The sequence below is a fragment of the Neovison vison genome, chromosome 4 (genome assembly GCF_020171115.1).
Source record: "Neovison vison isolate M4711 chromosome 4, ASM_NN_V1, whole genome shotgun sequence".
Lineage (NCBI taxonomy): Eukaryota > Metazoa > Chordata > Mammalia > Carnivora > Mustelidae > Neogale > Neogale vison.
The window spans coordinates 206798636-206825356 of record NC_058094.1 but is presented as its reverse complement, the minus strand read 5'-3'; the positions used below and the strand labels follow the sequence as shown (position 1 = coordinate 206825356).

General features: G+C 36.8%; 1 protein-coding gene and 1 non-coding gene across 4 annotated transcripts in view; one reads left to right on the top strand and one right to left on the bottom strand.

The window, feature by feature from the left end:
- GRM8 (glutamate metabotropic receptor 8) overlaps window positions 1-26721 on the top strand; it is a 737958-nt gene that overhangs the window by 234579 nt on the left and 476658 nt on the right. The gene's annotated exons all lie outside the window — the stretch shown is intronic.
- Window positions 26159-26302, bottom strand: LOC122905642. Its single transcript, XR_006384376.1, has one exon. It is a non-coding gene; the product is annotated as a U4 spliceosomal RNA (small nuclear RNA).

The window sequence follows — 26721 nt, the reverse complement described above, 5'->3', positions numbered from 1 at the left end:
CAAGGAAGCAGCAGCACGTTTGTATTAACAAACAAATAGATTGACATTTTTGAGGCTGGCCAAGGAAATGCTACCATTCACAGTTATTTCAAGAAAAAAAAAATCTCAGTAGCCATAAATAGTACTACTGTTTCCGCACTACGGTCCTACTTAGAATCATTTTACTCTCACTGTCCCTTGCCTGCCAGACTGCCCTGGGAGGAGTGAAATAATCAGAGAGACAAGTCATCAGACTCATCAGGGAGGTGATGCTTGGTAAGGGACTCCCCTCTGTTCTCCTGGGGAGATATTTGCGGTGCTGGTTCAAGCAGAGGGAGACAGCTGAGGGGCAGGCAGACAGCCGTGAATGTAAGGGTCACAGGAAGATGGGAGCAGAGGGCTTCATCAGGAAGCATCCCCCATCCTTAACACTCTGTGCTCAGTGCTGTGCCCAGAAATATCCCCTACCCTGTGTTTCTAGGACCAAGAAAGTGAGTCCTCCAAATTCTTTTCTATGAACTGTACTTTATGCTTTGTGATTACATAATACTAACTTAGCCTTTTGAACATGGAGACAGTCCTTAACATATTCTTTGGGTGGTCTACATGATGTTCCAATAATGGCTGCAATTGATTTTTACCGTTTTCTGTATGTTTATCATCCTTGCTTCAGAATTAAAGTAGAAACCCTCTCTTCATGTTGCACTTAATTAGGTTGGGATCTGTTCTGAAGGAACAGATTTTACTAGCTCTTTTTTTTCTTTCCCCCCCTCTCTTATTTATTTATTTTTAAAAATTTTTTGGATTTTTTATTAACATAGAATGTATTATTACCCCCACAGATACAGGTCTGTGAATCGCCAAGATTTTACTAGCTTTTGCTTCTGTTTTCTTTAATGACAATTCCTCAAATGCAGTTCAGTATAGGAAATGGGCAAAAGAGAAGGGAGATAATGTTTGTAGAGAGCTTATAGCCGTGAAGGCCTTTTTGTATACTGTGTTTGTTTAGAAAGGATCTCATTTAACACTACTACAGCGTAGGTATTCAGAAAACTGAAGCTCAGATTGGGTAACTTGCGTCAGGTAATACTATGAGCATGTGCTAGAACAGGAGTCACACCCTAGACTGGACACACTTTCCAGTGATATTTGTGCTGTAATGGACAACATTGCAGAATGTACCAGTGTAATGATTCTTGGTCAAGATGGCCAGAGCTGACTCCACATATGCTTCAAGTGGGGGGTGTCATGACAAATCAATGTGTAAAATTAGGAAAGGAAAATGTTGAAAACCCATTTATGCTTTAATAACTAAAAAAGCACTGGTCTTCTGCCAAATTGACATACATTTTTGGAATCAGAGACTCTAAGATACTCCTTTATATGCTACTTATGATAAATAATGCCATTTAAATGTCCACCACCTGCTATAGCACATGGCTGTGTTCTCAGAACAACACTTCCATTACTTCCTCAGATGGTCTTGATTAAAGTACAGCGATGGAGAAAAAAAAATTTTTTTTAAGAAAATGTTCTGATGTGACAACTGGATGTCTTTAAATATACCAGTTTTCTGTGGTTTAAAGCTAAACAACTTCCAGGGGATAATTTTTATAGTTCCAAAGCATTATCCTAAATGATACAGCACTTATGTGTTTGTACAGCCTGATTATCCCATGTATTTGTGGCAATAACAGTGTCTATGTTGTCAAAAGGGACTAAAAATTGTTTTATATCCCTATTTCTATCTATGCCATCTCTGCCTCAGTCATCCTTGACAATGATTTCTCCCCTTCCCCCCACTATACCCCTGTACCAATTAGGGATTACATTTGACCACAAGTCCCAGAAACTGGTCTACACTGGCTTGAGCAAAAGGGAAGTAGCTTTCTCTCCTAACACGAAGCCCATAGGTAGAGGGTCTGGAACTGTACAGCGGTCCAAGGAATCAATAAGGTTCCAGGCTCCCTCAGCTTTCAGTTCTGTCATCCTTAGTATGTGGCTTTCATTCCTTTTTTTTTTTTTTTTAAAGATTTTTAAAAAATTCATTCGGTAGAGAGAGAGAGAGAGAGAGAGAGAAGAGTGCATGCGTGTGAACCAACAGGGGTGGGGGTGGGAGGAGGGGCAGAAAGACAACTGGGAGCTGAGCAGGGCTCCCAATGCAAGGCTCCATCCCAGGACCCTGAGATCATGACCAGGGCCACGCAGGCATCCCTGTGGCTTTCATTCTTATACCTTACAAGATGGCTTGACTGCTTCACTTCAGGCCTCACTGTGTCAATCAAGATAGGAAAAAAAAAAAGGGGGGGGGGCTGCTCACAGGAAGGATCTGTGCTGCTAAATGGGAAAGCAGAACTTTCCTGAAATCCCCAGCGGCATTCTGCTTATGTCTTACAGGTCAGAATTGTTCTCAGTTACCCCTACCTGCAAGGCAGACTGGCAAAGTTAATACTTTAGCTGGGCCCATTGCTATGCTAAAAAATGTAAGGTTTTGTTTAGTAAGGCAGAACTGGTGAATAGATATTGGGTAGATTATTAGCAGAGTCCACTCCAACCCAACTCCACCCTGAACTGCCTCCTTGTACTTGGTTTTGGAATTAGAGAAGCCACTGACTTAGGTGATCGCTTTTTTTTTCTTTCCTTTTTTATTACTCATTTTCCAGGTAATGTCATTTTCTTAGGGTAACCTTCACTAACACTTCAGGCAAGATTAGGCAGCTCCCTTTTTTTATATGTTCCTGCAACTGGACCTTGTTTTTTTTTCTTCTTTTTGAAGCTTTATCACAATTATTTGTACTTGTGGAAGGTGGGGAGGAAAGGAAGGGGTCATGCTATCTGTCCAATGTCTTGCTCTCTTCTCTGCTAGACTGTAAACTCCAAGAGGACACAGGCTGAATTTATTTTGTACCTGGATACCCCCATCCCCTACCTCAATGTCTAGTATCAGAGTGGATGCTCAATAAATATTTGTTAAATAAATTAATAATAAATGAATAGATTTTAAGGCCCTTCTCTTACCTGTTCTTCCTTTTTTTTATTTTTATTTTTTTTATTTTTGAGAGAGGAAGGGAGAGAGAGCGAGAAAGCTCCAGTGAGCAGGAGGGTTGGGAGGGGCAGAGAGAGAGAGAGAGAATCTTAAGCAGGTTCCATGCCAGCGCAGAGCCAGATGCAGGGGTCAATCTCACAATACTGAAATCATGACTTGAGCCAAAATCAAGAGTAGGACTCTTAACAAACAGCCACCCAGGCACCCCCTTCCTTTTTTTTTTTTTAAATGCATTTTGTTTTGTCCTCATCCACTAGTTATAATTTTAAACATTCTTTAAATACTCTTATTCACATTTACCCATTCATTGATACTTCTTTTTCTTTGCCCCTTCTCTGCTCTGGATTCTTCTTCCTCTCTCTCATGGGGGTCTTCTCTCTTTACTCACAACTCTGCATGTGCGCCCAGTCATGTAACTCAGGTTTTAGTATCCCACGTCCAGTTGCCTACTATTTTTTAACTGGAATGCCTCTCCATCACCCCACACTCAATGAGTTCCAGATGATTCTCACCTAGGCCACCCTCCCTCCCATCTCTATTTCCTAGTCTCTGAGAGTGATGACCCCTTCATCTAGTTACTAAAGCTTGGAATCTTGGTGTCACTTATGGCATCATTTATTTGTATCATTAAGTTGTTGTTCTCTTAACCTTAGCAAATAGCTTTAGCTGTTCTCTATTCTTGCTGCTGTCCCAGTATACACTGTGTGGGTTTGTGGGTGCTAATACCTGTGGGTAGGCAGAATCAAGGTGACAGGAGTCCAATGACCAAATGCTCCCCATCAAGCATATGGCAGAGGAGATTTTTGCCTGTTTACACCGCAGTATATGCATTTAAACATGAAGTTCTAGTGCTCATGGCACAATCAATTTGATAACCTGAGATTACTCTGAAGTAAAATTTGAGTGGGTTTAACTACTTAAAATAGGTGGTACATTTTAGGGTGGTATGGACAGTATTGATGAAAAGATCACAAAATGGTATTAAAAAGCTGCAGAAGTATAGTTGCAGTAATAAAAGATTTTGTAAAGACAGATTAGATGTTCCCACTCAATCAATTTCATAATGCAGAAATTAGTGGGAATTTATTGAAATTAATAGGTATGAAATTTAGAAAAGTTAGCACAATTGCTTCACAGATTATCTCATTAATCAAGAAGTGCATTTTTCTTTTACAGAAAAGTAGTGAATCATGTGGATAGATTGGATGAATAAATGAAGATGGCAGTATTTTTATGATGCCAAAATGATTGGTTCAAATGGAAAAATTTTGGCTAACTTTTTAGTTAGCTTCTGCAGTCTAAAACTCTGTTGTTGGGGGACAAAAATAGTATTTTGGAAAAAAAAAAAGAAAACTATGAGCAAACAAAGCCACAGTTTAACATGAAATGTGGGGAAACATTTTACTAAAGGATAATTTCTGCATGGCTTTAGATAGATTGATTACTCACACAGTATTTCAGAGATTAGACGAATACCCTCCACATTACCCTAGTTATTTCCTGGAGAATGTAAGTTTCTTTAGGATTTTTTTTTTTTCCTGTTTGGATTGAGAAAGAGCAATGGTTTATGATATAGTTCATTTTTTAGTTCACTGCATTGTCAGATTGAAATTCATCTCTGTCACTGTGTTTTTCTTTAGGATATGTTCTTTTGATAGATAGAGGTTTAGATATATAGGGCATGGAGGCAAAGAAACACAGCTGGTATCAAGAACAGGCTCATATCACTCTTAATTTCCCTGATTTTATGCTTTTTCCCTTGCTTTGCCATTCAAGGATCCATTTGATGGATTATAGGAATTTCATGTAGAGAAATGTACTATACATGGGATCCTCAAAAGCATTTAGTTTCCTTTAAAGCTTAGTTCAGCTAATTCTGGTCCTTTTAAAGTATCTGCATTGGAATGTAGGAATTAAAGCTATGTTTAGATTTCTGGCATAGTCTTATAATCCCATCAGAGGAGTAATACTTGAAAAGGAGACCAGGGACCAAGATTCTATTCCCCTTTATTGGTGGATGTATTTCATTTATTACTTTTAGAGATTTTTCTCCTCTGGACGTTTTCATGTTTTTTTTTTCAATAGGATAGAGTAAATATTATTTGGGGTTTCATCCATCATAATAATAGAAAGCTACTGTCATAAGGAAAAGCTTGTGGTTTGAGAACTGGGGCAGTTTTAAGTCAAAAATCTAAGCTTGTTTGTATGACAAGAACAGTGAATAAAAACCATGCAAGAGGTACCTAATATTTTTCTTGGATCTCATCTTCATGAATGTCTCAAAACAAGTAGTTATAATTCAGTCAGTCCAACTAAAGTCATGCAAATTGGTTGTCATTATTCAGCAATAAAATTGTTTGAGTATGTTCTCTTTTTAGCTTGTTGGGCTTTTTTTTTTTTTCAAATATATACACAACTAACCTTCTGTACCTTGGTATATGTCACTGTAATGAAATAAGAAAATTGGCTCTATCAAAAAATACAGTAGCCACTGATACTGGACCTAGTAGGATATTCTATTTATAAGAATATTTCTCTACCATTTTTATGGAGGTGGAAAATCTAAGGGCAAGAGTAAATGGCAGCCAACATCTTCTTTTTAGTGTATTGTGGGACTTAGCAGAATTATAGGCAGTCAAAATTTACATCATGTCCATTGCTAAAAAGCCTGTTTCTTATAGTTTGAAGTCAATAGATGAGTAGAAGAAATGGTCTTGAAAGTATAGGGTCCATTTGTAGGTTACCCACCTAATAGCCACTTCCTCTCTTCCCACCCAGACCTCTAATTCCCTAGCCATCCCAGATCCATCCAATCAGCTTATCCTAACCCTCTTGCCACAGGAATTGGTCTGAGGATATTCATGTGACTTGATAGGAGACATATGTTGGAGGATCAGAAAGACTCTTCCTCTGGTGTCTGTCTCTCCCCCTCTCTCCACCCCTCCCTTCCATGTTGGATGTATATGAGGTATTAAACATCTTTCTTAAACTAGTCAATAGATTTTCAATCATAAGAGTGTTAGTTGTAAGACAAAGTTGACACTTAAGTGGTCAAAAAAAAAAAAAAAAAAAAAAGCATCCTGGCTGATTTAAAGATCATCTCATTTAAAGACAACTATCATATGATCTCCCTGATATGAGGAAGTGGTGATGCAACATGGGGGCTTAAGTGGGTAGGAGAAGAATCCATGAAACAAGATGGGATAGGGAGGGAGACAAACCATAAGTGACTCTTAATATCACGAAACAAACTGTGGGTTGCTGGGGGGAGGGGGGTTGGGAGAAGGGGGGTAGGGTTATGGACATTGGGGAGGGTATGTGCTTTTGGGTAAATTGGAAGGGGAGGTGAACCATGAGAGACTATGGACTCTGAAAAACAATCTGAGGGGTTTGAAGTGGCGGAGGGGTGGGAGGTTGGGGTACCAGGTGGTGGGTATTATAGGGGGCACGGCTTGTATGGAGCACTGGGTGTGGTGAAAAAAATAATGAATACTGTTTTTCTGAAAATAAATAAATTGGGAAAAAAAAATAAAAAACAAAACATGGAGCAGAGCCATCTGTACAATTGAAGAAATGATCTCCAAAAATTATCAAGACCACCTCCATACACAGTACTATATATGCTGCTGAATAAAAAAAGTGAAAATGTTCAAAAAAAACAAAAAAAAAACAAGTGGTAAAACTAATTTAATTGTCTCCAATTTCTTTATTATATGTTTCAGAAGACTTTTAATCCAAATTATGAATGGAATACTTTTCAAATCAATGATAATAGCTGTTGGCTATTGAGCTATAACTATGTGTCAGGCATTGTACTAAATAATTTATATGTTTTGGCTCATTTAAAGTGAAAAACCATATTATAAGTTAAATATTTGTAGACGAGGAAACTGAGGCATGAAAGAGTTTAAATTGCCTGTATGAGGCATAGAGCCAGCAGGTGGCAGAGTTAGAATTCAATCCCCAAGACCAGGCTTTTAATTTACTAAGCCATACTCAGGCCTTAAATTTGGAGAAACCTATTTTCATGACCGTTTAGGTCTTTATCCTGAATATCCTAAAACAGCCCTTAGAGGACAGTTTTGCAGATGTAGATTTTGAGATATTAGAGGAATTAAAAGTTTTAGTAATGCTTGTATAATAAATGGGATGAAAAAGGCATGGTGGTATGGTTAGGATATAATTTGGCTGTGTGAACACAAGTCACCCCACTGTCTTTGAGGTCAGTGAGTTCTGTTTGCTGCTCTGCCTTCCCGGTATCCCTAGGCATCCTGCCTTTCCATCTTTGACCTTGTCATCATCAATTACCATGTTCTGGAAACCCAGATGTTGCCTTGTCTGATTAGCCTCACTCTGCTCTATGAGAAACGATCCTCTACATTTCTGTAGAGGCCTATAAGTCACCAAAAGTCTTCTCTTCTGTGATCTCATTTAGGCCTTTCAACCACCCTGTGAGATGGGCTATCGTACTCATTTTCCTTATGATTTAGGTACTTAGGTGTCAATTTACTTGAAGTTAACTTGCACTTGTAAGTGTGGTGCCTTAGGAGTGATTTTTGGTTCTATCTTGCAAAGGTTGCTGAACTTAACCACTGGACTACAAACTTCATCAAGAGAAGAGTTGATTATGAATTTTATGTGCTTGACTTTCCTATAACAATGTCTCCTGTTGGTACACAGTGATTTCTCAGGAAAAAAAAAAAACTTTAGTAAATTAATATCTGAAACAATGAAACGTATAGTTACTTTTAGTGATGTGGAACTGGCACTGGCTTTCCAGAGTTGACTGTTAAATATTCAGGAATTTTGTTAGCCTGTTGTTAAAATGTTGATAGTTTGAAATACATGGTAAGATTATTTATACCATGAAAATTGGCAAATCTTGCTTATCAGGGTTTTCCTCCATCCACTTCCACCTGCAGGAGAGCTAATTTATCTTGTGACTTCTGTCTAAAACCTTTCCTTTGGTCTATAGGCAAATGTCCTGATTTCTTCCTCATGGCCCCAGGGTGGGGGGAAGGTGGAGTTGAAATCACATGGAGATCAGTCTCCAAATCTTTATTGTCCTGAGACTGAGCAAAATATGACAGTTTATGTTCACAGTAGAAAACCAAACTACAGAAAACTGTCAGAGGAAGCTTGGTCAGGAAGCCAGAATAGGCATCACTGGAGAGCTGCCTCCTTCCCTACTCCAGCCTGTGACTCTCCTCTCCATTCATCTTTGATGAAATCAGCAAGCTGATCTAGCTGTGCTAACAGGGGTCTCAGAGACTATGACAGAATACTTTGTGTTGCAGGTAAAAGAATTCCTGATTAAAAGTTGTCTAAGGGGCATCTGGGTGGCTCAGTGGGTTAAGCCTCTGCCTTCGGCTCAGGTCATGATCTCCGGGTCCTGGGATAGAGCCCCGCATCAGGCTCCCTGCTCACTGGGGAGCCTGCTTCTCTCCCTCCCTCTCTCTCTCTGCCTGCTTCTCTGCCTACTTGTGATCTCTCTCTGTCGACCCCCCCCCCCCCCCCGCAAAGAAGTTGTCTAAACCACACGGATCTTTATTGTTTATCAGTGGCTTCAGTGATCCTGTTTTGTTTTATTTTTCTCACACCCTCAGTGTGTGAGTAATGTTTCCCCTTCTGTCTGCAAGAAGGTTTTGATAGATCCAAAGAATGGGAAACTAATTCACCACATCAACCTTCAGAAATATCCTGGATTTGTGCTAGAAAGCCCCCCTTTTTTCTAATTTCCTGAAGTAATAGTCTCATGGAATATTAAAGATAGCCTAATGGTAAAAATAATTTTAAGGTATTCATTTCCAGTTAGTAAGAAACTCTAGTGATTCTTCGTGATGAGAAGTTAATTAAGGAAGCCAGCAACCCAAGACCATCATAGAAGCTATAGTAAGAACTCAAAGAAATACACTGCAAGAAGAAGCAAAAGTTTTCATTATAAGTTTCAAGGCACTAAAATGCTATTTAAGTGGAATTGAAGACTCAAATGGCTGCAGTTATGTAATGTTGCAAGTTTTTTCACATTAAAAAATATTTTTACTTTTATGGCAAGCAAAATTTGATGAAGCTGCCATATGAGACAGGATATCTATAATGGTAGGAATTAGTGAGCACCCCGTCGTAAGGGATTTGTTCTTCCTGATTTCCCATTGCTAGCATGGTACCTGACATAATGTTGAGTTCAGTTGAATGAGAAGAAAAGTCAGGGAAGGATGTAGATAGTAACTATGGCACTAGGTGGGAATTGGCCTTAGTGGAAGGAGCCCAGGCTCTGGTTATCAGAACTGAGGTAAATGGGCTTCAGGTGGAGTTGGGGGGTAGCAAGTGTTAAGACCCAAATTTGTCTCATTTGCTGCAGGAGGGGCAGAATTGGCCCCAGAATGTGGTGAAATAACCATGAAGGCCAAAGCACGTCAGGGATGGATCATTATCCCCATTTTCCTTTGTGGGGTCAGCTTTTTGGCTTAATGTCTTGGACAACAAATATTACTTCTCCTCCCATGTTACTGGTTGAAATGAAGCAGTGAAAAAACTGAAGTTATTCCCAGGTGGCTAATATTTGTATATATTGGCTTGATTGGCTGTTTCATAATCCTTTTGAGAAGAGAGGGCAGTCCATACAAATAGAAGTCTTGGTGAGAGGTCTGCCATAGTGTTTATGCCAGCTGTACCATCAGCCTCAGACACATTGGGAAGGCCTTCCATGCCATGGTGGTACAGAAAATAGCACCACACAGGATCTCGGATATAAAGAAAGTCTTGTAATCTTTCTGTAAGATTTCTGTTTTTTTAAATAAAATGATATTTGATGTGTGAGTACATATGATACAATTTTTTTTTCAGAAATCTGTCTTCAGTACATCAGAAATGAAAATGTCCTTTGAATGTTAAACATCAAAATTCATTTTCATATCAAAAACTACCATCCTTTCTTAGAACACAATAGATTTCATCTTTTTTTGTAGAAGTCCTCATAGACTTCAGTCGCAGAGTAAAGAGAAAGAAAAGAAGAATATAAATGCAAGTAATTTAATAACTGTATTATAGTTTCACAATTCCACTCATCCTAAGTGAGATATACACATATAGTAAAGATTGAAGGCACCATCCTTGCGAAGGATAGTGGCTTCCTTCCAACAAATTTAATTTATATAATTAAACTTCAAGTTATGCTTTGCGGGCTTTTATATTAAATGCATATGTTCAAGTTAGTAGTGCGTTAGTACTGTGACTTAATTTTACAGACCTTGAATTCTTTCCTTTATGGGGAAGCATCACCTCTTTCACAAGGAAAATGTGAAAGGCCAACTCTGCAGAATTTTATAAACATTGCTATGGGTTTAAGGTTGTGCTGTTTTGTATTCCATGAATTTGTTATTGAGTTTCATAGACTCTGACACTCAAAGGAAATGTCTCTTAAATATTACCTCTTACTGAATAATACATTGCCTTTTTTAAAAAAGGCAATATATGAGAACATGAAATAGTATCTTGGACTATAAGTAAAACTCAAGGACAATAATAAGTAATAATAACTAGATGGTAATCTCTTTGAGTTCAGAATCCTTGTTTAATAATTATTTCCCTCTCCATCTTTCTCCTCCTCCTCTTCCTATACATCTTCCTTTTCCCCCTTCTTTTCCTTTAATTAAATCCTATACAGCAAGTGGATTTGCATATTATAACCACTCAAAAATAGCTTTTGAATAATGAGTGGACACATAGATCTTCTTATCCTTCCCCAAATCTGGCTCACCCTGTCAGATGTGCTGAGTGATTGGTAAGCATTTGTTGAATGAAGTTTTTGAATTAAACACCTTCCCCCTTCCCCCAGCAGGTTCGGTCTTATAACTCTGAGGCTTGTACTGTACTGAACAAGAAGCTATCAAAATATTGTTGAGTAAGGGTTTTGATGGGATCACCTGAGTAAATAAAGAAGAGTCATTTAGAATTAATACAATGGTATGTAAATAAATACTAGGAAAGGGATCGAAATTAATTTGTTCACCCAAGTCGATGATTTTCCTCTTACTGTTTTATACATAAATTTTTATGTATGGGTTTTATATATATTTACTTCCCAACATCTAGCCATTTTTACCACTGTCATGATTTTTAGATATACTTGCTTACCACCTGTACAGTTATTACTCAGTATTTTCTTTAAATTGATTCACTTTGTATTCTAAATTTATTTTAAGAGAAAACTTTATATTAGTACTATGAATAGAAAACCAGTATTCTCTGTTGAAAACAGAAGGCAACTATAAAAATAAATATAATGTGATGAAAATGACATTATTAAATTATGGTCAGCTTCTGTTGCCTGGAGAAAGACTGAGCTTGGGATAAATTTTCTTAAAGAGAGAGTTGGTAACTGTTAGAGAAGAGTTAGAGAGTTACAGGCACTGAACTGAGTCCTTTGTCTGTGCCATGTTATTTATAAGAATTGAAAATCATCCAAAGAAGAATAACTTCTCTTTACATTGGGTCAAATAGAAGCTTCAAAAAAGGGGAAAAAAAGTCAAATTTTTCACAATTCCAAATTAGTGGGGCTTAATTTGTGAAATTTTAGTACTCTGTAATTTCTGTGATAGAGTTAAAACAGTCTCTTCTTTTTAAATTTTATTTAAAACATTTGACTTAACACAAACAAAATTAAGAATATAATTTTAGGAGCAACTACGTGGCTCAGTCGGTTCCATGTCTGACTCTAGAATTTGGCTCAGGTCATGATTTCAGGGTCTTGAGATTGAAACCTGCTTTGGGCTCTGCACTCAGTTCAGCAGGGAATCTGCTTGGGAGTTTCCCTTTGCCACCCACCTTGATGTGCTCCCATGCTCTATCTAAAATAAGTAAATCTTAAAAAAAAAAAAAAAAAAAGAATGTTAACTTTATAGTGAAACTTACATTTTCCTTCCATGGCTTTTTTTTTTCCCCTGCCCAATGGGTCATATAAGTCATGTTTAGGATTTCTCTGAAGGTACCATGTGCTGGGAGTTATGCTTTATAGGCAATGTCACTATAGTAGTGTCCATGAAACTTTGACATTTGGGAGAGTAAAATATTATGAATACTTTCATGTCATATGGAACTCACCCAGCAGAGAATAGGTCTAAATGATCAAAATTCCAAATTGATGTAGTCATGGATAATGAGTGTTAGTATATAAGTTTTGAAATATTTCATTTATTTTATTTTATTTTTTTTAATCTTTTTTTTTTTTTAAAGATTTTATTTATTTGTCAGAGAGAGAGAGGGAGAGAGAGCGAGCACAGGCAGACAGAATGGCAGACAGAGGCAGAGGGAGAAGCAGGCTCCCTGCCGAGCAAGGAGCCTGATGTGGGACTCGATCCCAGGACTCTGGGATCATGACTGAGCCAAAGGCAGCTGCTCAACCAACTGAGCCACCCAGGCGTCCCTGAAATATTTCATTTTTAAGTGATTGCTTTGGACTGGTTTTCTCAATATTGATAAAGATCATTTTAGGTCATATCTGAAATACAATCAGATTGTCCTCTTGATTGAATGGCTTGATTTCTTAACAGGTAAAGTAATAGTCTATCAATTCTATCAACCCCCTGGTGGTTAGTCACTTTAATCAAAATCAAAATGATTTTGTGCAGAGACAGAAAAGAAAACTTGTAAGTTCTGCATCATTGATCTCCTCTGTTACTTCAGGAAAAGCTATGTGGCTCAAAACTCAGCCTAGAAAATTTAAATAAGGAAGAAGGCAAGTGAAAGATATTATTTAGAAGTCTGAGATGGTGGTGGCATGCGTTTTATAATGCTTTCAAAGGAGAGTTTGATAAATGATTTATCTCACTGATGCATATAGAAATATATTTGAAATTCTGAAAAAATCAAAGCAGTTGACTTTTCAGTTGCCTTTTTTTTTTTTTTTGATGAATAACAAAATACTCTACCTATGCTACATGGAAGGCAACCTACAATTATATGAAAAATGCTCTCATGACTAATGATTGATGCTTTATAGTAATTGAGAACAGAAGCTATTTCTAAAGTAATCTTAGAATTTTTAAATATTATTTTGTTCTACTAATTGATTTAAAACTAACAAATTTAACTCAAATCAAGCATATATACTATTACAAGACAAAAACAAGGGTTAGGTAAGTGTTTTAATAGTCAATCTGAACAAACACTAAGAGATTAAATTTCAACATAAAAACAAAAATAGTTTTAAATAATTTAGAGAACAGCACATAGTTTTCGCAAATACATCAGAAACAATTTAGTACCCACATCCTGATGCATGAAGGAGAATTTTAATAGTGCTGTAGTTATTAACATGAATTTGTTTTAATGTGTGGATGTTTGAAATTTTGGCCTGTTTACCTTCTTCCTTCATATCCTCATGTCCAGTGTTTCTAAGATTTTCTAGAAGGAGGCTTATTATTTGGATCACTCAGACGTAAAGTGGAGAAAGATGAGGGTTATAGTTAAAATTCTTCTTATCTTAATGTTAAAAGGTTATGTTTAACCCTAGCTAGATATTTGGATCCATTTGAGTAGTTCCAGAAAGAAACCATTTACTCTTTGTACCATAAAATCAAATGCATCTTTGAAGCCTCTGCCTGAAAGATTAAAATGAAAAACACTAGTAGGGTCTATATCTTGGACAAGCAGTGTGGGTGATCTTCAAAAATTGGGTGCCTACTCCAAATTTAAAAGGATTTGGTGCGGTAGCTCCTTTAGGTATAAAAAGATGTCTTATGGCAATGTAGAAGCCTGGCAGTGTTCTAAAAATTCATTATTAAATCTGCAGGAGTTATTGAAAGTTAGAGACTTTAACAATAGCTCTGTTATAATAAATTCTATATTGGGGCATCTTTGGCTTGACTCCTATAATCTTATTGGCGTTGCTTGAGCAATAGCTATGTGTATGGATTTCTGTTAAGGAGATACTTGATAACATATTCTAAGACACAGTTTCATTTAGTATCTTTATAAAAGCCATGAAAAGCTTTCCATAACTATGACTATAAGAAAATTATCTTGGCCTAGAACATTCTAAGAATCTGAAAAAAGTTATTCTCCTTTATTAAGATGTTAATCCTTACCCTATTACCCTGTGGTTGTCTGAGAGAATTCACTAGTGATAAAACATTGCTAGAAGTCAAAAGTTAATAGTAAAATTAATGAAAAAAGTTATTAATATAAAGTAAAGCAGAATGATGGGAAGAATCAAGGATTCTTCCCTCTGGGATAAAATGTTTTCTTGTGGGAGGATTAACATTTTTTAAGAAATAAAGCATCAAATGGCACTAGAAACCTTTATACTTTTACCACCCATATTGAGATAAAAATCTCTCTTATGGTCATGAGTGATCACTGCATTCTGTATTTTTTAAAAGGTGTGAGTGATTTTTAAACAAAAATGGCAGTCCATTCTGTTAAGTGAAAACAACTGCTGTTATCTACCAAACAAACCCATAATTTGTATTATTTTAAAATACAAATAGTTCTGAAATAATCATCTTAAAAGAAGATGGAGGGAAAAAAAAGAGGCTAAATAATTTGCAGCTCTCCATCTTTGCTAGGAAGAGGAGTTGGAATTTTTTCTCTCTGAGATAGACTCTTAGGGATCTACCTGCTGCCAAATATGTCAGTGTCTACCCTAATCTACTTGACTTAAGCTGGCCAAATACAATGAAACAATGGATAGATAGATAGATAGATTAATTATAAGGGATTGGCTCACAAATGATTATGGAAGCCGAGATTCACAGTCTGAAGACCTGCATGAGAATAGTTGCAATCTGAGAAGTGTGAGAATCTCATGGGTGAGTTCCAGCTCACACTGTCAAGCAGAGAGAGCAGATTCTTTCTTGCTCAGCCTTTTGATGTTTTCAGACTTTCAATGCATTAGATGAGGCTTGACTCCATTGGAAAGGGCAATCTGCTTTACTCAGTCTATCAATTCACATATCAGTTTCATTCATAAATACCATCAGAGTCATACCCAGAATAGTGTTTAGGTCTCTAGACACCCTGTGATGCAGTCAAGTTGACACATACATTTAATCGTCATAATTATGCTTTAATATTTATTTAAAACCATGTCGAAGATTTTTAACACCCATAAGTTGCTGGAACTTTCTGTTGAAGGGGAAAAGTGAGGAGGGGTTGGGAAGGCTCAATTGATAGAAACAGCTACATTTTGGGTACTGCTGCATCATGTTATCATGTGATTGCAATATGCTTGTTCTTCTGGAAGAGGTGCTTTAGAGGTGACAGAGTCCCCAGGGAGGGTCATGTATGCATGTAGACAGCTACAGGCTGGCATGAATATGCTAAATGATAGTAGATGAGAAAGAAGGGACACTAGAAAATGGGAAAGTGGTTAAAAAAATGACAAGGTTGGACATTGCCTACGTTAAAATTTCACTCAATTTATACTGTCCTCACGTAGAGGATAGAGTAGTTTTCATTTAACCCCTTCAGAAACTTGCCTTCCCCAGGCTGACAGTGAGCTGAACCAACCATGTTGTTTCAGCAGACAAAGAACATTCTTTCATTTATTCAGGAAATAATCTCTTGAGCACTTCCTATGGGGCCAGTATTAGTTTCAGCAGGCATGGGGCTCTAGCAGTAAATATAGCAGAGTTCCTATGTCATGGGGTTACATTTTAGTGGAGAAGACTGCCACCTGACAGATAAAGAGAAGAATAACTATGTATATTGTAAAGAAAAGAAAGATGAATCAATAAACAGTGTGATAAGAAGATGGGGTGGGTGACATTTTTACCTAGGCCAGACAGACAAGGCATCTTTGAAACAGTGATGTTGGAGAAGGTATTTGGATGATGTAACGGATCCATTTATGTGAAGGTATTAGGGAAGAGAATTCCAGGGAACAGCATGTGTAAGTGACCTGGGAGAAATGGAAATTCTGTGTGTTTGTGGAGGCAAGAAGGTGGATATGGCTGGAAGGGAGTGAGCAGGAGATGAAGTCAAAGTCGTGGGCAAAGGCCAGATCATGTGGAACCTATGGGCCATGTAAGCAGTTAAAATCTTTTATGAATCAATGGATTCCTATTATAGTTTTCAGCAGAGAAATGATACAATCTAATCTACATTTTTGAGAGTTCAATTTGATTCTTTAATGGAGAATAGATTACAGGGAACAAGAATGGAAGCTGGGAGTCTAATTATTAGGCCATTGTGGTTGTCTGGGTGAGAGATGATATAGTTTGGACTAAGGTAATTGCATTGGAAGTGATGATAAATGTTGGATTTGCAATATTTTGAAGGTAAAACCCACAGTATTTGCTAATAATTTGGATCAGGGTTGAGGAAAAGGGTAATTAAAGCTATTTGATAATCAAAATGATGAATAATCAAACATTACGCTTAGATTTTTGCCTTGAAAAACAGTAAATGGTTGTATTGGTAATTGAGATGAGGGGGATTGGGAGAGGTTCAAATTCACTAAAGTTAGAAATAAAGAGTTGTTCTTTGGCCATTAGTTTAAGAGGTCTATTAGATAAACTACTGGAAATGTTAAATAGGCAGTAGTAGGATATCAAGAGTTATAGCTTAGGGCACAGGGGAGAGGCTGGAAATGGAATACAAAGACTAGAATATGGATGTAAAGATTATATAGTATCTATATGGTTTGGGAATAATCAGGATACTGGTAATTACATAATACCATGGAAGTAGATAAGGTTATCTAGGAAGAAATAGGTATAAAGAAGAGATGGCAGCCAAGGACTGAACTCTAGGGAGGGCTAACACCGAGAGCAGGAGGAGTCAGCAATGGAAACAGAAAAAATGCCAAAGAATTAAGAGGAAAACCAGGAAAGTGCTCTTCAGTCTGAAGTGAAGTAAAGTGAATACTTAAAAGTGAAGTATTTCAAGAACAAGGCTATTACCCATTAGGCTCACTTTTGAGAAGTTGAGTTAATTTGGAGACAGATGGGGCAAATAGAGGTTGTTGATGACCTTGACTTGAGCAGTTCCACGGGAGTGGTGGACACAGAGGCTGATTGGAGTTAAGAATGAACAGGAATGAGTAGAGACAGTTTTTATTCCAAATGAGAAGCAGAGAAGTGAGCGGAAGTTGGAGGGGCAAATAGGATCAAGGAAGTTTGTTTTATTTGTTTGTTTTTTCAAATTGAGAGACTTTTTTTTTTTTTTAAAGATTTTATTTATTTATTTATTTGACAGACAGAGATCACAAGCAGGCAGAGAGGCAGGCAGAGAGAGAGGAGGAAGCAGGCTCCCTGCTGAGCAGAGAGCCCGATGCGGGGCTTGATCCCAGGACCCTGGGATCATGACCTGAGCCGAAAGCAGAGGCTTTAACCCACTGAGCCACCCAGGCGCCCCGAGACTTTTTTTTTTTTAATAGCATGTTTCCATGCTAATGGAAACGATACATTTGAGAGGGTAAAATTGAGGAGGGTGTGGAAAAGGAGGGGAAGAATACCAGTAGCAAAATGCTGAGAGGGTTAAGAAGGGATGGAATCTGGAACACCATGGAGGGTGGGTTAAAATGGACCAAGGAGAGTCAGCTATGGCGTCTGGGGTAAAGACAGAATGATGGGTCAGATGCAAGTAGGTTAGAAGATTCAGTGATGAGAAAATGAGGACTTTTTTCAGATTGCTTTGACTTTTTAGTGAAACAGAAGTCAAGGTCATCAGTCAAGAATGAGAAGGAGAGGAAGAAGGCAGTTTTGAAGGTTTGAGGTGAGAGGAAAATATATAAAGCAAATTTTTGGCAGAATGGGAAAAACAATTTACTGTGGAAACACAGAAGAATGCTGGGTGATAATGAGGTCTTTCTTGAGATTTGTGGCCATAAATATATTTTAAGAAAATAAAGAATTTTCTTAAAATTCTTTCTTAAGAAGTTTGTATGAGATTAAGTAGCTCAAGTTAATGTTCTTTTCCCACCATTTTGAGCTGTCAGGGTCAAGTGTGAAGTAGATAGAAAGTTGGGTTTTAAACAGATTTTGGGTTGTGCTAGGTGAACACAGTGGAGAAAAAGAGAATGACGAATATTCGAGTTACTAAAAATAGTGTCTAGAGTAGTGGTTGAGGGGTTTAGAGTGAGTCAGTTGTTAAAACCCTAAATGAAATGCAAGGGAGTGATTGAGAAGAGAATAGATAATTTTAAGAGACTCATTGCAAATACAGTTGTACTTGGCAAAGTCACTTAGATCTGCAACTTAGTGGAAATTATGTCTGGTCAAGGGAGATCATAGCCTGACTTTAGGGTGTTTAAAACAATATCATTATAACCATAAATGAGCTTATAATTTTATTTTTTATTTTTAGTACTTCCATTGTGCAAAGCCATACATTATCTGGAACAAAGAGAAAGCACAGCCTATGTCTTTGGGGAATTGACATTCTGCTAACAGTGATCTGGCAGAAGAGATAATTATATGTAGAAAATGATTCACAATTGTTCTGTTAAGTAGATATGTTTGAGTGGGAAAGCGACAGGCACACTAAGTTGTTTCCCTGCTCTTGTGGAGCAGGATGTAAATATTTATGGAATACAGGCCTCTTTTAATCAGTAGCACAGTTGGGCCTCTGTAAATATGGAGTTCTCTTTCAAATACTTCAAATTGGAGACAAATATCAGGCAAAATCACTGACAGTAAAATTCTCATATATCAGGTATAAGCAGATATTCTCAAGAATTCATGTATCTGATTTCTGATCAGTGCAAATGAATGATGATTTTTCTCTCTCCTCCTCTTCTTTCTTCTTTTGTAATGATTAAGTAACTAGGAAAATGATAAAATAGTATCTTAGCAAATCCATGGTCCCTTCCTCCCTCCCTTTCTTTTTTTCTTTATATTAATGATGATGGTATTGCTTTTATAAAAGTAAAATGTGATGAAATTTATCTTTTTTTTTTTTTTTGGATTTCATGTGCCCTTTCAATCTATAGGTTTATTATTTTCTTTTTATTTTTTAAAGATTTTATTTATTTATTTGACAGAGAGAGATTACAAGTAGGCAGAGAGGCAGGCAGAGAGAGAGAGGAGGAAGTAGGCTCCCCGCTGAGCAGAGAGCCCGATGCCGGACTCGATCCCAGGACCCTGGGATCATGACCTGAGCCGAAGGCAGCGGCTTAACCCACTGAGCCACCCAGGCACCCTATTATTTTCTTAATACAAGAAAAGTTTGTGCTATATCTGTAAATACTGTTCTGTTGTATTTGCTGTGTTCTCTCCTTTTCTGCCTCCTATACATATTACTTTTTTTTTTTTTATCATTGGTTTAGTGTCTGTATTTTTTTCTGCATTCACTGTGATTTTCTCAAATGTTTCCTCTAGTGAGTAATTCAGTTTGCAACTTTGTCTATTCAGCTCTTGGATCTTAATAATTTGTTATTTTGTTAAGTGTTCCTTTGAACCTCACTTTGTTTCCTTACTTCTGCAATCTTTCTTTTTATTTCATTTTGTTGTTTCATCATATGGTCCTTGAGCTTGTTTAATTGAATTCATATCAAAATAACTTATAGTATACTTAGTGAATTTTCTTAAAACTCTTTCTTAAAAATTAAGAACAACTAAGAAAAAGAGGTGCTCTTATTGTAATTGTGATTGTTGATTGGATTCACCTAGTTTAAGTACTTTTTATTCCTTAAGAGGATTATTTACTGAGAATGGGGTGGGGCACTATCTTCAAAACAAATTGTTTAAAATGAACTAAATATTTAATTAACTTAGGCTTATATAGAGAAAAATCTACAAATAAATGTCATACAGATATAACTTCATGGTGTTTTGGGATTAAAGCATTGGTGGAACCCTTAACCAAGGGAGGTAAAGAGGTTATTTTTGGCTGGTTGTAGTTGATCCTCTTCTGTTATCCTTCCAGTTCCCTTGCATTGACTGATCCTCTCCATGTCCCATGCTAATCTATACAAGTTTATGTTAGATTGGTTACTTTAAAGACAAAACCAGATATAATTGTGAAAAAAAGTCTGTTTGTCTACCAGTGTTTAAAGTTAAGACTTTGATATATTACTTCTCCATCAACTCTATTTCTATAGTTCAGTTATCCATTCTATTTTTTTTTTAAAGATTTATTTTATTTACTTATTTGACAGACAGAGATCAGAAGTTGGCGAGAGGCAGGCAGAGAGAGAGGAGGAAGCAGGCTTCCCACAGAGCAGAGAGCCCGATGCCGGGCTTGATCCCAGGACCCTGGGATCATGACCCGAGCTGAAGGCAGCGGCTTAATCCACTGAGCCACCCAGGCGCCCCTATCCATTCTATTTGACACGATACAGTTCCGCATAATAGGGATTGCTCCCAAGAGTTGCAGTGTACAGGTTGCAAGATTTCTTGTCACAAAATGTCTTTCTTTACTGTTGTGGAAGAGGTTGAAAAACTTTCTTTGCGTGGGTGGAAAGGGGCTAATTTTCCATCTGGGTGCCACCTGTAAGAGCTCACACCTTTTCTCAGAAGAAATTTAATCTATAACAGCAAGCTATTTCTTGTCATTTTTAAAAAAGATTTTATTTATTTATTTGACACAGAGAGAGTGAGAGAGAGATCACAAGTAGGCAGAGAGGCAGGCAGGGAGAGAGGGGGAAGCAGGCTCCCTGCTGAGCAGAGAGCCTGATGCGGGGCTTGATCCCAGGACGATGACATGAGCCAAAGGCAGACGCTTAACCCACTGAACCACCCAGGCCCCCCTATTTCATGTTTTTTTTAAGCAATCCAAATCTCCCTTCTCTGGGAGTTAAGTGTAAAGATTCTTTAATGGGTTCTTTTCCTAGGATTTTACTGCTTATAGAATCTATGCCACTTGGATTTAAAATTTGTTTAACAGAAGCAAGGTCAACAACAGTCAGTTATAAATTGCCCCATACTCAAGAGGGACAGTTTGAAGGAAGTATATAGTGAGTAAATTGAATTTGATTCTGTATTTGATTATTACCTAGCCTGTCAACTCACTCCAAGCAACTAGAGGACTAAAAAGTTAAGTGTCTCTGGCAGAGCAATGAAACAGTGAATCCATTAGAACAGTATTTCTCAAACCACATTTGAAGGTTATCTGTGTTAGAATCTCCAGGGAGGTGTTAAAAGGCCTATCCTTGGACCCTAATTCCATACCCATCATAGACCTCTGAGGATTTGGGTTAAGATCATAATGTGTTTGAGAGCCATAGTATGAGTATTAAAAGCATTAGAAATTATATATGGGGACGCCTGGGTGGCTCAGTTGGTTGGACGACTGCCTTCGGCTCAGGGCGTGATCCTGGAGTCCCGGGATCGAGTCCCACATCAGGCTCCCAGCTCCATGGGGAGTCTGCTTCGCTCTCTGACCTTCTCCTTGCTCATGCTCTCTCTCACTGTCTCTCTCTCTCAAATAAATAAATAAATAAATAAATCTTAAAAAAAAAAAGAAATTATATATGGAATCATCAGAGAAAATGGACTTTATTAAGAAATTCAGAAAAATTTCAGATGAATTTTTTTTTTAGATTTTATTTATTTATTTGAGAGAGAATGGGTGAGAGAGAGCATGAGAGAGGAGAAGGTCAGAGGGAGAAGCAGACTCCCCAAGGAGCTGGGAGTCCAATGGGAGACTCGATCCTGGAAGTCCGGGATCATGACCTGAGCCAAAGGCAGTTGCTCAACCAACTGAGCCACCCAGGCGCCCCAGATGAATTTTTATATGCAGAAAGAACAATGCATGAAACCACCACTTTAGTTATGCTTTCAATATTTTAAAATCACTTTTGGTTAAAACTCAAGGTTTTTTGTTTTTGTTTCTGTTTTGTTTTTTAAAAGATTTTATTTATTTGACAGAGAGTTAGAGAGCACAAGTAGGCAGAGCAGCAGGCAGTGGGAGAGGGAGAAGTATACTCCCCAACAAGCAGGGAGCCTGATGTTGGACTCAATCCCAGGACTCTGGAATCATGACCTGAGCCAAAGGCAGATACTTAACCGACTGAGTTACCCAGGGACCTGAAACCCAAGGTTTTTGAACAAATTCCTAAGGGACTATCTTGGAGTGGGAATTGAGAATTTTTTAGTGGGCTGTCCAGTATAGGGAAACAATGGAAGTGACAAAACACACAAACATCTTAATATCACCTACAGATCAAATAGTTCACTAAAGGTTATAGCTTCTGGAGAGCTGTCCATGGTAGAGGTTTCCTGAGCCCTGTCTCAAGTATCCACTGCCAAGAACAGCTACCTTCTTTAAGGAAGAACATAACTACATAGACATTCTCCTGGCTCTTGAGTTGTTTACCTGGGTTAAGTAGACTGATGGTGGAAAACAAAATGTGGACATTTCTCAGCTGGGCATGAGGAAGAGATTGCCAGTGACTCAGAGCTCTGTTTATCCTCAAGCTGAATTTACACCCACACTTCAGCTTACCTGTGGGTGTACTTGGCTATGTTGCTTTGACAATCCATTTTGTCACAGCCTTGGCAAGTACATGATATGGATTTAGTAATGGTTGTAGGTATTTATTTCTACTTTTCAGACTTTTATTAAGGTGTGATTTACAACTGATAAAATGCACCCATTCTAAGTATAGAACTGGATGAGTTTTGACAAATGAATACATTTGTGTAACTGCCGCTACAATCAAGACAGAGTATTTCTGTCACCCAAAAAAGGTCCCTCATGCCACTTTGCAGTCAGCTCTCTCTCCTACCAGCCACAGCCCTGGGCAACCACTGATCAGTTTTCTGTCATTATAGATTTGTTTTGCTTGTTTTAGAATTCCATATAAATGGAATGATATAATATGCATATCTTCTTTTTCTCAGTAAAATGATTTTGAAATTTATCCATGTCATTGCATGTATCAATAGTAAAATAGTCTCTTTCTATCTATCTATCTATCTTTCTTCCTTTTTTTTTTTTGGCCTTTTTCTTTTTATTGATAAGTAGTAGTCCATTGAATGGATATATCACAATTTGGTTATCTGTTCCTTTATTAATGGGTAGTTAGGTTGCTTTCCAGGGTTTTGGCTATTATGACTAAATCAGCTGTAGGTATTTTTGTAGGGTAGGATTTAATCTTTCTTGGGATTGTTGGGTCATATGACAGATGTACATTTAACTTATAAGATTCTGTCAAACTGCTTTACAAAGTCATTGCACCATTTTGCTTTGACACCAGTATGGTGTGAGATTTCCACTTGCTGTAGTATTTTTGTTTTTAGTCATTCTAGTGGGTTTATAATGCTATCTTACTGTGGTTTGAATTTGCATTTTCCTGTTGACTAGTATAGTTGTACATTCTTCGGTGGCCATTTGTGCATCTTATTTTACAAAATATGTTCAAATCACTTGACAATTTTTAAAATGAGTTTTTGTCTTCTTGTTAAGTTATAGGTTATTAAATATTGGATACAGGTTCCACTCCCACTATATATATGTGCAAATGCATATTTATGTATATAAATGATATAATAGAATAAATATAAAATTTAAATATAAATAAATATAGAAATATAAATAAATTATAGATATATGTAATATTTCATCCCAGTTCTTCCTGATTTGTGGCTTATTTTTTCATTTTCTTGAGGGAGATTGTGAAGATCAGATTTAATTTTAGTGTAGTTCAACTAATCAATTTTGGAGTTCTCAAACTGTTCTGTTTAGGAGACTTATAGTTTTAGCTTTTACATTTAGGTCTATGATCCATTTTGAGTTAATTTTGTGTATGATGTGAAAAGAGATCAAAGTTCATTTATTCAAGTATATATCTAGATGTTCTACACCATTCACTGAAAACATTTCTCTCCTTGTTGAATTACCTTGGCGCTTTGTTGAAAATAAATGGATCAAATTTGACTCTATTTCTGGACATTTTGTTCTCTTTCACTGCTTGTATATCCACCCTTACACTAATACTACACTGTCTTAATTATTGGAGCATTATAGTGAGTCTTCAGGTCAGGTCATGTAAGTTCTCCAACTTAGTTCTTCTTTTCAAAATAGTTCTAGTTATTCTAGGTTTTTTACATTTTATGTATATTTTACAATCAGCTTATAGATTTCTATAGAAAGCTTCCTTTTTTAAGAAGTAGTTTTCTTTATTGTAGTAAAATATGTATAACAAATTTTGCCATTTTTCCCTTTTTAAGTATCCAGTTCAGTGGTATTACATTCACACTGTTGTGCAGCCATCACCAATATTTCCAAAGATTTTCATCACCCCAAACAAAAACCCTGTACCCATTAAGCAGTAATACCCAATACTCCCCTGCCCATGGTTATCTCTTCCCTACTTTCTATCTCTATGAATTTGCCTAGTCTAAATATTTCATATAAATGTAATCATATCATATTTGTCCTTCTGTGTCTGGCTTATTTCATGTAGAAATAACGTTTTCAAGATTCATTCATATTGTAGCATGTGTCAGAATGTCATTCCTTTTTATGGCTGCATAATATTCCATTGTATGTATATACCATATTTTGTTGATCCATTCATCTGTTGAGGGACACTTGAGTTGCTCCTACCTTTTGGCTATTGTTAATAATACTACAGTAAACATTAGTATACATGTATCTGTCTGAGTCCCTGTTTTCAATTATTTCAAGTATATATCTAGGAGTAGAATTCTGGGCCATATGGGCCTGCTCAGATTTTAATAGATATTATGCTAAATTTGTAGAATAATTTGGAGTGCATTGATGTCTTAATCTTAACAACATTAAGTCTTGTGATCCAAGAACATGGTATATCTCTGTCTTAGCTTGCACTGTCATTACAAAATATCTTACACTAGATGTCTTTGAAAAAGAATTAAATTTTCTTACAATTCTGAAGACTGGGAAGTTCAAGGTCAAGGTGCAAGCAGAGTAGATTTCATAGTGAGGCTGCTTCTGTCTTGACTTGGAGGCAGCTACCATCTTGCTGTGTGCTCACATGACCTCTTCTTTGTATATGGAGAGAGAGAAATGAGTTCTCTTATGTCCCCTCTTTTAGGGCACTAATTTCATCATGAGGGTCCCACACTCATAATTTTATCTAACCTAATTGCCTTCCTAAGATCCTATCTTCAAACACAATCACACTCGGAATTAGGGCATCAGCATATGAATTTTACTGGGATATAGTTCTGTGTTTAGCAATCTCCACATCTAAATCTTGTTTAATTTTTCTCAGTAATATTTTGTAGTTTTAAGTGTTTACTACCTATGCACACATTTAAAATTTATTTCTTAGTATGTCATGGATTTTGGTGTTATTATAAATGTTTTTTTGTTTCATTTTCAAATGTTTGTTGCTTATATATAAAAATACAAATGATTTTTGTCTATTGATCTTGTATCCTATAACCATACTCAGTTAACTTATTTGTTCTAGTAGATTTTTTTTTAAGATTCTTAAGATATTCTATATACCAAATCAGGTTGTTTGTGAATAAGGATAGCTTTGCTTCCACCTTTCCTATCTGTTTGCCTTATTTTCCTTTTCCCCCTGTGCTTTTTTGCACTGGCCAAGACCTCTTTGTATGATGTTCAGTGGAACTGATGTGAGTAGATATCCTTGCCTTGGTTCCAGTCTTGTGGAAAAAGCATGCAATCTTATACTCTTAAGTGTGATATTAGCTGTAGGACATTTGATTTGCATTTTTATATTTGTAGCTAATATGATCAGCTTATTGGCTCATAGGCCTTTTCCTTACCCGGATTCTGTAATCGGTGTTTATGGTAGCTTCAGGCCCCTTAACTCTGTTTCAATTAGAGAAGTTCTTATTTATGTATTTTATATATTGAGCTGCTGTATAATATTTTATTTTCTAGGTTCCATGGCTAAAAATAATTTTAAAATTACTGGCATAATGTCATGCTATTGACTTTTATTGAAGTTCAAAGCAGCCACTGAACCTCATTGATGAAAATACCTTGTATTATGAAACTCAATTTTCCTCGAAGAAAGTCCCAAAAGATAAATTCCTGCTGGAATTTAGTACCAAGACCACATTTAGAATTAGTATATAAATGTATTATAGATCTGCTTTATAAAGTAATGAGAATTGCTTAATCAATTGTATTTTCATTTTTGCCTTAGTCTCATGGAAGCTCAGAGCTAAATTTTGTGTATAATCAAATGATTTTTATATTTGCATAATCTTTTCCAGAGCTTTGATAATGTTTTGATTTATTTTAACAATTTTGATCTATTTATATCTTTTGTTGTAGGTCAACTCAAGTCCTATTAGAAAGGATTTCAATTAGCAATAATCGCACCTCGGATAAACCTCATTGGCTACGATACTGCCACTGCATAAATAATTACCCCTTTTTGAATTAACAAAAAACCATTTCATAAAAGGACCTACCTTTTAAATATTTAATTGGAATAAATACCTACCTGTAAGAGGCTTAATGGAAAGCTATAAATGGAAAGTCTCCAGGCTTGGGAACACAGTCTTTTATTGGCTTTGTAACATAAGCTTCCAAAGAAACAGTTGGAATGATGATCATGTTGAATTGAAGCTAAGATGGTTATGACTAAAACAAAACAAAGCAAAAACCAGAGACCTGCTGTTTTCTTCAGTGATTCAAGAGGCATGGTTCAATGTCCTGAAAATAACCAAATAATGAAACACTAAATACTCACAGTGTCTTGGGTTTCTGGGTGATGTGATGAGAGAGAGTTGTGTGGGATCTGCAGTCTATCCTTGTGCTGAAGAAAATACTTCACTTTTCTG